Source organism: Octopus bimaculoides, chromosome 11 (genome assembly GCF_046866305.1).
Source record: "Octopus bimaculoides isolate indiv1 chromosome 11, ASM4686630v1, whole genome shotgun sequence".
In the NCBI taxonomy this organism is placed as follows: domain Eukaryota; kingdom Metazoa; phylum Mollusca; class Cephalopoda; order Octopoda; family Octopodidae; genus Octopus; species Octopus bimaculoides.
The window spans coordinates 81,478,398-81,488,397 of NC_142938.1; the positions used below are offsets into that span (position 1 = coordinate 81,478,398).

At 40.6% G+C, this 10,000-nt stretch overlaps 1 protein-coding gene across 1 annotated transcript in view; it reads left to right on the forward strand.

The window, feature by feature from the left end:
• LOC106874780 (cholecystokinin receptor type A) overlaps nt 1–10,000 on the forward strand; it is a 191,307-nt gene that overhangs the window by 180,386 nt on the left and 921 nt on the right. The window lies entirely within an intron of this gene.

Sequence of the window (10,000 nt, forward strand, 5' to 3'; positions counted from 1 at the left end):
GAGATGTACTACAATGTCAGCTGTTCACTCCCAGTGAACTAAGGTAACACATCTTATTTTTCAAGCACCTTCCGGAGTTCTATCGCTATTCCTAAACTCGTAAAAGACTAACCTTAATCTAACTTGGTTTCATTACGCTAAAAATTACAATTACGACTTCTGTTTCGTTCCATCCTTATCCATATCGAAAACGTATCACATATCGTTCTAAGAATAATAACATTATAGATAGTAATTGTACCCGAGAAAATAACCATAGAATATGGAAGGGTTAACCTAGCAGTAGAGTGGTGGGTGAGCAGGGACTTTGTATCTATTCTACACTTTAAACTCAAATATCGACATTACTGATACATTCAATCATATCATCCACAGATCGATGCGAGAAGTACTTGGAATTTGATAATCAATAACCATGCTTTTCCCTCAAAAGTGTGACCATTATTGGAACTGGTGTGCAAGAGAGACATACAGATGGTAGGGACCCAGAAAAACAAAACAAAAAAAGCCTTGCCGTAATGCGTTGCCGCATAACATTCTGCGTTCAAATACAACGAAAATATATTCATTTAGGAATTTTATCTTTCGATGATCGATAGTCAAGTATTGATATTGACGAAATCAACTATTCTCATTGAAAATGTGCTGCCTTGCTTCAACTAACTTAGACAGCATTATTATTGGTGAAGTCCCTTCGAAGATTCGGTTTCCATTCCCAATTGTCCTCACTTCTCTTACCTGACGTCGTTATGCTTTCTTGCGTTAGATGTAAACATCTAATACATACGTTTTGCTTATTTCATATGCACGAAGTCATGTATACGTAATGAATCAATATACATTACCGTTGGAGGGGGCATAACAACTATGCATTGTCTTTAGGTTGGGTGATGTACAATTCTCATTGATTTTTTTAGTTCATTTGTGCAATCGATTGTTTATACACTACAGATTTGAGAAGTCGAACATTCACACATACGGACAAACGAATGTACATATATGCATGCATGGATGTTATATGTGTGTGTATGTATGGCGACATATATATGCATATATAGATATATGAAATATATGTAAATAAACATGTATACATATAAATTATATGTACACACATACACATGAACATATGTATATGCTTAGATACCTACACATACATAATTACACATTCATCTATTACTAATTCTATAATTCTATATAGAGAAATATCTAACCTAACACTACACATTCATATGCACAAGCATGTATATATGTATAAATAAATAAATAAATATATATATATATATATATATATATATATATATATATATATATATATATATATATATATATATATATATAAGCAATGTTAATTCTCTAAATGAAGTATTAACAGTAACTGCACGATAAAGTGTAGTATATTGCCACTTAAGTGTGGCTGACCCCTAGGGGTGGATGTTACTGTTGCTTTTAGCCCCAGGAGGACATCTCCTCCAGCTGGCTTATCGACACACGACTGTGTCCTGTTTGCCAAGGGAGTTATCCCTCTCACCTCGACCAGCAGCACGAACGTATCCGGATTTCAGGGTTATTTCCCTTCGTCGGCGTTCGACAGCTGATGACCTTGGTGAGAGAGACAAAACCTGGCAAACCTTATATCTTCTTTTCCAGTGACATTCTTCACTGATATTGAAAAGGTGAAAACAAGCAATGTTAATTCTCTAAATGAAGTATTAACAGTAACTGCACGATAAAGTGTAGTATATTGCCACTTAAGTGTGGCTGACCCCTAGGGGTGGATGTTACTGTTGCTTTTAGCCCAGGAGGACATCTCCTCCAGCTGGCTTATCGACACACGACTGTGTCCTGTTTGCCAAGGGAGTTATCCCTCTCACCTCGACCAGCAGCACGAACGTATCCGGATTTCAGGGTTATTTCCCTTCGTCGGCGTTCGACAGCTGATGACCTTGGTGAGAGAGACAAAACCTGGCAAACCTTATATCTTCTTTTCCAGTGACATTCTTCACTGATATTGAAAAGGTGAAAACAAGCAATGTTAATTCTCTAAATGAAGTATTAACAGTAACTGCACGATAAAGTGTAGTATATTGCCACTTAAGTGTGGCTGACCCCTAGGGGTGGATGTTACTGTTGCTTTTAGCCCCAGGAGGACATCTCCTCCAGCTGGCTTATCGACACACGACTGTGTCCTGTTTGCCAAGGGAGTTATCCCTCTCACCTCGACCAGCAGCACGAACGTATCCGGATTTCAGGGTTATTTCCCTTCGTCGGCGTTCGACAGCTGATGACCTTGGTGAGAGAGACAAAACCTGGCAAACCTTATATCTTCTTTTCCAGTGACATTCTTCACTGATATTGAAAAGGTGAAAACAAGCAATGTTAATTCTCTAAATGAAGTATTAACAGTAACTGCACGATAAAGTGTAGTATATTGCCACTTAAGTGTGGCTGACCCCTAGGGGTGGATGTTACTGTTGCTTTTAGCCCCAGGAGGACATCTCCTCCAGCTGGCTTATCGACACACGACTGTGTCCTGTTTGCCAAGGGAGTTATCCCTCTCACCTCGACCAGCAGCACGAACGTATCCGGATTTCAGGGTTATTTCCCTTCGTCGGCGTTCGACAGCTGATGACCTTGGTGAGAGAGACAAAACCTGGCAAACCTTATATCTTCTTTTCCAGTGACATTCTTCACTGATATTGGGGCTAAAAGCAACAGTAACATCCACCCCTAGGGGTCAGCCACACTTAAGTGGCAATATACTACACTTTATCGTGCAGTTACTGTTAATACTTCATTTAGAGAATTAACATTGCTTGTTTTCACCTTTTCAATATCAGTGAAGAATGTCACTGGAAAAGAAGATATAAGGTTTGCCAGGTTTTGTCTCTCTCACCAAGGTCATCAGCTGTCGAACGCCGACGAAGGGAAATAACCCTGAAATCCGGATACGTTCGTGCTGCTGGTCGAGGTGAGAGGGATAACTCCCTTGGCAAACAGGACACAGTCGTGTGTCGATAAGCCAGCTGGAGGAGATGTCCTCCTGGGGCTAAAAGCAACAGTAACATCCACCCCTAGGGGTCAGCCACACTTAAGTGGCAATATACTACACTTTATCGTGCAGTTACTGTTAATACTTCATTTAGAGAATTAACATTGCTTGTTTTCACCTTTTCAATATCAGTGAAGAATGTCACTGGAAAAGAAGATATAAGGTTTGCCAGGTTTTGTCTCTCTCACCAAGGTCATCAGCTGTCGAACGCCGACGAAGGGAAATAACCCTGAAATCCGGATACGTTCGTGCTGCTGGTCGAGGTGAGAGGGATAACTCCCTTGGCAAACAGGACACAGTCGTGTGTCGATAAGCCAGCTGGAGGAGATGTCCTCCTGGGGCTAAAAGCAACAGTAACATCCACCCCTAGGGGTCAGCCACACTTAAGTGGCAATATACTACACTTTATCGTGCAGTTACTGTTAATACTTCATTTAGAGAATTAACATTGCTTGTTTTCACCTTTTCAATATCAGTGAAGAATGTCACTGGAAAAGAAGATATAAGGTTTGCCAGGTTTTGTCTCTCTCACCAAGGTCATCAGCTGTCGAACGCCGACGAAGGGAAATAACCCTGAAATCCGGATACGTTCGTGCTGCTGGTCGAGGTGAGAGGGATAACTCCCTTGGCAAACAGGACACAGTCGTGTGTCGATAAGCCAGCTGGAGGAGATGTCCTCCTGGGGCTAAAAGCAACAGTAACATCCACCCCTAGGGGTCAGCCACACTTAAGTGGCAATATACTACACTTTATCGTGCAGTTACTGTTAATACTTCATTTAGAGAATTAACATTGCTTGTTTTCACCTTTTCAATATCAGTGAAGAATGTCACTGGAAAAGAAGATATAAGGTTTGCCAGGTTTTGTCTCTCTCACCAAGGTCATCAGCTGTCGAACGCCGACGAAGGGAAATAACCCTGAAATCCGGATACGTTCGTGCTGCTGGTCGAGGTGAGAGGGATAACTCCCTTGGCAAACAGGACACAGTCGTGTGTCGATAAGCCAGCTGGAGGAGATGTCCTCCTGGGGCTAAAAGCAACAGTAACATCCACCCCTAGGGGTCAGCCACACTTAAGTGGCAATATACTACACTTTATCGTGCAGTTACTGTTAATACTTCATTTAGAGAATTAACATTGCTTGTTTTCACCTTTTCAATATCAGTGAAGAATGTCACTGGAAAAGAAGATATAAGGTTTGCCAGGTTTTGTCTCTCTCACCAAGGTCATCAGCTGTCGAACGCCGACGAAGGGAAATAACCCTGAAATCCGGATACGTTCGTGCTGCTGGTCGAGGTGAGAGGGATAACTCCCTTGGCAAACAGGACACAGTCGTGTGTCGATAAGCCAGCTGGAGGAGATGTCCTCCTGGGGCTAAAAGCAACAGTAACATCCACCCCTAGGGGTCAGCCACACTTAAGTGGCAATATACTACACTTTATCGTGCAGTTACTGTTAATACTTCATTTAGAGAATTAACATTGCTTGTTTTCACCTTTTCAATATCAGTGAAGAATGTCACTGGAAAAGAAGATATAAGGTTTGCCAGGTTTTGTCTCTCTCACCAAGGTCATCAGCTGTCGAACGCCGACGAAGGGAAATAGCCCTGAAATCCGGATACGTTCGTGCTGCTGGTCGAGGTGAGAGGGATAACTCCCTTGGCAAACAGGACACAGTCGTGTGTCGATAAGCCAGCTGGAGGAGATGTCCTCCTGGGGCTAAAAGCAACAGTAACATCCACCCCTAGGGGTCAGCCACACTTAAGTGGCAATATACTACACTTTATCGTGCAGTTACTGTTAATACTTCATTTAGAGAATTAACATTGCTTGTTTTCACCTTTTCAATATCAGTGAAGAATGTCACTGGAAAAGAAGATATAAGGTTTGCCAGGTTTTGTCTCTCTCACCAAGGTCATCAGCTGTCGAACGCCGACGAAGGGAAATAACCCTGAAATCCGGATACGTTCGTGCTGCTGGTCGAGGTGAGAGGGATAACTCCCTTGGCAAACAGGACACAGTCGTGTGTCGATAAGCCAGCTGGAGGAGATGTCCTCCTGGGGCTAAAAGCAACAGTAACATCCACCCCTAGGGGTCAGCCACACTTAAGTGGCAATATACTACACTTTATCGTGCAGTTACTGTTAATACTTCATTTAGAGAATTAACATTGCTTGTTTTCACCTTTTCAATATCAGTGAAGAATGTCACTGGAAAAGAAGATATAAGGTTTGCCAGGTTTTGTCTCTCTCACCAAGGTCATCAGCTGTCGAACGCCGACGAAGGGAAATAACCCTGAAATCCGGATACGTTCGTGCTGCTGGTCGAGGTGAGAGGGATAACTCCCTTGGCAAACAGGACACAGTCGTGTGTCGATAAGCCAGCTGGAGGAGATGTCCTCCTGGGGCTAAAAGCAACAGTAACATCCACCCCTAGGGGTCAGCCACACTTAAGTGGCAATATACTACACTTTATCGTGCAGTTACTGTTAATACTTCATTTAGAGAATTAACATTGCTTGTTTTCACCTTTTCAATATCAGTGAAGAATGTCACTGGAAAAGAAGATATAAGGTTTGCCAGGTTTTGTCTCTCTCACCAAGGTCATCAGCTGTCGAACGCCGACGAAGGGAAATAACCCTGAAATCCGGATACGTTCGTGCTGCTGGTCGAGGTGAGAGGGATAACTCCCTTGGCAAACAGGACACAGTCGTGTGTCGATAAGCCAGCTGGAGGAGATGTCCTCCTGGGGCTAAAAGCAACAGTAACATCCACCCCTAGGGGTCAGCCACACTTAAGTGGCAATATACTACACTTTATCGTGCAGTTACTGTTAATACTTCATTTAGAGAATTAACATTGCTTGTTTTCACCTTTTCAATATCAGTGAAGAATGTCACTGGAAAAGAAGATATAAGGTTTGCCAGGTTTTGTCTCTCTCACCAAGGTCATCAGCTGTCGAACGCCGACGAAGGGAAATAACCCTGAAATCCGGATACGTTCGTGCTGCTGGTCGAGGTGAGAGGGATAACTCCCTTGGCAAACAGGACACAGTCGTGTGTCGATAAGCCAGCTGGAGGAGATGTCCTCCTGGGGCTAAAAGCAACAGTAACATCCACCCCTAGGGGTCAGCCACACTTAAGTGGCAATATACTACACTTTATCGTGCAGTTACTGTTAATACTTCATTTAGAGAATTAACATTGCTTGTTTTCACCTTTTCAATATCAGTGAAGAATGTCACTGGAAAAGAAGATATAAGGTTTGCCAGGTTTTGTCTCTCTCACCAAGGTCATCAGCTGTCGAACGCCGACGAAGGGAAATAACCCTGAAATCCGGATACGTTCGTGCTGCTGGTCGAGGTGAGAGGGATAACTCCCTTGGCAAACAGGACACAGTCGTGTGTCGATAAGCCAGCTGGAGGAGATGTCCTCCTGGGGCTAAAAGCAACAGTAACATCCACCCCTAGGGGTCAGCCACACTTAAGTGGCAATATACTACACTTTATCGTGCAGTTACTGTTAATACTTCATTTAGAGAATTAACATTGCTTGTTTTCACCTTTTCAATATCAGTGAAGAATGTCACTGGAAAAGAAGATATAAGGTTTGCCAGGTTTTGTCTCTCTCACCAAGGTCATCAGCTGTCGAACGCCGACGAAGGGAAATAACCCTGAAATCCGGATACGTTCGTGCTGCTGGTCGAGGTGAGAGGGATAACTCCCTTGGCAAACAGGACACAGTCGTGTGTCGATAAGCCAGCTGGAGGAGATGTCCTCCTGGGGCTAAAAGCAACAGTAACATCCACCCCTAGGGGTCAGCCACACTTAAGTGGCAATATACTACACTTTATCGTGCAGTTACTGTTAATACTTCATTTAGAGAATTAACATTGCTTGTTTTCACCTTTTCAATATCAGTGAAGAATGTCACTGGAAAAGAAGATATAAGGTTTGCCAGGTTTTGTCTCTCTCACCAAGGTCATCAGCTGTCGAACGCCGACGAAGGGAAATAACCCTGAAATCCGGATACGTTCGTGCTGCTGGTCGAGGTGAGAGGGATAACTCCCTTGGCAAACAGGACACAGTCGTGTGTCGATAAGCCAGCTGGAGGAGATGTCCTCCTGGGGCTAAAAGCAACAGTAACATCCACCCCTAGGGGTCAGCCACACTTAAGTGGCAATATACTACACTATATATATATATATATATATATATATATATATATATATATATATATATATATATATATATATATACATACATATATATATATATATATATATATATATATATATATATATATATATATATATATATATATATATATATATATATACATATATATATATATATATATATATATATATATGCACAAATATGTGTATATGTACATATGCACAAACAATATATATGCATACATACATACATACGTACATACATACATACATTATATATATATATATATATATATATATATATATATATATATATATATATATATATATATATATATATATATATATATATTAGTACATGCACAGACACAGCCGGTGCTTGTTTTTTTTTATAGATATGCTTATTTTTAATTACAACCATTAATATTCCAAATATGATTGAAAATAATTGAAAATCAAACATTATTTTGGCAAAAATAAGGTTAGCACTGAAGTAATGTTTGGAATCGTTCCAAAATAAACGTTAAACTAATGCCGAAATACATGCGCTGTGATGGAAAAGGTTAAACAAGAAAACAAGCAAAACAAAACAAAACAACGAAACAAAAATACAAGTAAGGAAGCGAATACAAGCAAAACAAAACAAAAATATAAATAAGGAAGCGAAATCTATCAATACAAATTTAGAGGAAAATATAAAATATAACAAATCGAAAGTAACTCTTCGTTACGTTAGTTCGATATTCCAATAAGTGAAGTGATGGATTCTCTCAAGCACACACATATATACACACAGACGCAATCACACAATCGTGTGCACACATACACACATCTTTCCTCTTTTACTTGTTTCAGTCATTAGACTGTGGCCATGCTGGAGTAGCCTTGAGGAATTTCAGTCGAACAAATCGACCCCAGTACTTATTTTTCTTTTAAAGCCTGCTTTAAGATTGGTACTTATTCTGTCAAATTCTTTTACCGAACCGCTAAGTTATAGGAACGTAAACACACCTGCACCGAGTGTCAAACGGCGGTGAGACAAAAGCACAAATAGACACACACACACACACACACACGATGGGTTTCTTGCAGATTCCGTCTGGACAGCCCGAGGTTAAAAGTAGAAGACACCTAAGGGGCCACGCAGTGAGAGTGAATCCGAAAGCATGTTATTAGGAACCAAACTTCGTATCATATATCCACGTCTGCAACTATATACACGAGTATGTATATAAGGATATATATATACATATATATATATATATATATATATATATATATATATAGAGAGAGAGAGAGAGAGAGAGAGAGAGAAAGACAGAGAGACAGACAGAGAGAATGAAGTAAAGAGGGGAGAGAGAAGGAAAGTGAGCGAGACAACTGATACAACAAACACCATTTTGTCACTATGTCTGTTAATCAATCAATCTATCTATCTATCTACCTATCTTTCTTTTTTTCTTTCTTTCTTTCACCAATTCTGCTATCAGGTAAGTAGATTAGATAAGTTTACGGCGCACTGTTTTAAAAGATACGTTCAGTCCAGCTGTTGAATCAAAGACTTTTTATAAGAACGAATATATCCGGAAGAAATATTCTTAAGCTGTTTTCTGCGTGGTATATCAAAACAGGAGAAACGGTACATGTTATTGCAAGCTAACGAAACTCCCTTTGAACATACAATACCGGTGAAAGCTTATAAGTATAGACGTAATATGTGAGAGATCCCCTGTTCTGAGTTCAAATTTCGCCGAGGTCGACTTTGTCTTTTATCTTCGTACTGGGGTCGGTCTAATCGACTGGCCCCCTCGCCAAAAATTTCGGGCCTTGTACCTAGAGTAGAAAAGAATGCGAGAGCCCTTTAAACATTAGGTATTATATAGATTCCCACGGAGTACCTGCATCTTTAAAAGCAAAGTGTAAAACTAGCCAAGATGCTTGCTGTTTTTATGGGGTCTCTTTTGCTGAACCGCTACGTTACAGGGACGTAAACTAACCAACACCAGTTGTTATTATACAACTAAAATTTATTTTAAGGACTTTAAAAAATGAAATTACATTCCAAGAGTATATGAATAGAAAATTAAAGAGAGGGCAATAAATGCCAAGAAATATTTTGGTATGCTGTTGGTTTTCGCCATTCTTAGAGAGGACAAAGGAGAGAGCCACTATTTGGATGCTCTATCGGCTAGAAATAGGAGCCAGGTTTTAAATTCCCACATTTCCATTATTAAGAAAGGAAACTGCATATTAGATAGTGTTGACTTACATATTAATTGTGTGATCACCGCTGGAAAACTTTTGAGACCCAGTTCTGCTGGTTGGGGCCTGAATCGGCATCATCTTCGTCATCGTCGCCATCCATGTCGTCGACCTCCTCCTCCTCCTGCTCCTCATCATCATCATCATCGACAACAACAACCACAGCAGCAACAACAACTGCCCTCAATGGATTCATTGTTAAAATATTAAAATATGAAAAGCATACTTTTCGTTCGTGATTGATTTGAATTCCTGCGACAGAAGTGAGTAATCGGACCGAGAAGCTTGTTTCAGTACTCCACTGTTTTCCCCCACACCGCCAACACGAGGAAGGTCGAAAACCCTCCAAACAAACCGTGAGGCATATTAAGGCTAAGATGTTACTGGATGGAATCGAACCATGTAATTACAAAATAAACTTGTTAATCTCATGGTCACGCCTGCGCTCACAATACGTCGGTTGTCCGATCTCTAAGGAACAACTAGTGGAAAAAGATTCTTAAAAATTATAATGGA